Genomic DNA, 1,574 nt, shown 5'->3' on the forward strand with positions numbered 1-1,574 from the left:
GGGGTTGGGGGGGTAGGGAGGGCAGAGATCCCACTTGGGGTGGGGTTTTGGGGGTGTTGAGAGGAGAAGCAGCATCACTGGGATGATCCAACTCGTGCTGGAGGTGCTGGATGTGAGGAAATGGAACCAGTATCCTCAGGAAAAGCTGCTCCAGCCTTGGAGATTCTCAAGGGTTGGGATTGTTCCTTAAATTCCAACAACTGGGAATGAAGGATCTTTCCCCTGGATTTCCTGGAAGATTCCAACACGTGGATGGTGACAAAAATGGGAAGGGTTTGGAGGAGTTTGCTCAGTGAGGAGCAGGGATCCAAGGGGATTGTTTGATCCTGGTTGGAGAGATCCAGGCTGGAAGAGGCAATGCCAGGGAGCTGGAACAGGAAGGGGAGCACCAGTGTGGGATTGGGAAGCTGTGGTGGGAAAAGTGTCACCCCCAGCTCCCCTCCTGGAGCTGGCAGGAAAAATGATGGAGAAAGGGAAGGTGAGTCCATGTTGGAGCAGTGGATTTGGGAGAGTTTGGGATCCAGGAGAGGAGGGGATTGGTTTGAAACGTGGATGGTTGAAGATGAAAAACCACCTTGGGAAGGACGTGGAGGGAAGTTGGATCTTCCAGCTGGATGAACTGGAAGTAAAACTGAAGGAGAAAGGAGTGGTCGTGAGCTCCTGGGGAAGTGCTGAGCACCCAAGGGTGCTAAACCTCCTGAGGAGGAGGGAGGATCTCAGGAGAAGGCTACAGGGGTTGGGTTTTTAGGGAAGAGCAGGAATGGTGCCAACTGCCTCGGAGCTGAGGGGACTGTGAGGTGCTTCCCAGCTGCTTGGGAAAAAGCAGGAATTCCCAGCTCCAGGCTAGCTCTAACATTGCCAAAATACCAGGAATCTCACTCAAAAAGTGAGCTGCAAAGGAAACTCCTGTGCTTGGACACCCTGTGACTCCAAAATACCTCTGGAATTCCTGGAATAAACCTTGATTTCCCGTGTTTTAACCCAGTTGTTGCTGTGCTGGGAGCAGAGGGAGCTGCTCTGGCTGAGGAATGGCCTCAATTTGTGGGATTTCCTGCAATTTGTTTTTAATGACTCAAGAAACCTGGATTTGGGAATGGGAAGGAGAGCTGTGGGAATGAGGCTGGAAGGTGTGGAGGGAAAAAAAATGCATGGAAAAGTGCTCAAAGCAGCAGGATGAGGTGAGGTGGGAATATCAGCTGGGAAGCTGAGCAGGGCTGGTCTTGGGTCAAAACACAAGGATTTTGGGAAGCAAAGAACTTCAGTGGTGTCAGGAGGAGGAAGGAGCAAACCTGGAGGATTTAGAAGTCAGGACACAGAAGGTCTTGAACGCAGGGAAATATCTGGAGGCTCCTTGGAGCTGGAAGTGGTTATGGAATGATTATGGAATGATTATCCCAGTCGACAACTCCAGCATCTTGGGCTGTGGATTAAGGAAACCCCGAGTTCACCTGATGGGATTAAACCCTGGTCCCTCTGGAGGATCCTGACAGAATTCCCAGCTGAAGCATCCCCCACATAGCATAACTGAGGGATTTCTCCTCTCTTTTTTCTTCTTGGAAACTTCCCAGCAGGAA

The sequence above is a fragment of the Chaetura pelagica genome, unplaced genomic scaffold, assembly GCF_000747805.2.
Source record: "Chaetura pelagica isolate M959 unplaced genomic scaffold, ChaPel_1.0 scaffold2492, whole genome shotgun sequence".
Lineage (NCBI taxonomy): Eukaryota > Metazoa > Chordata > Aves > Apodiformes > Apodidae > Chaetura > Chaetura pelagica.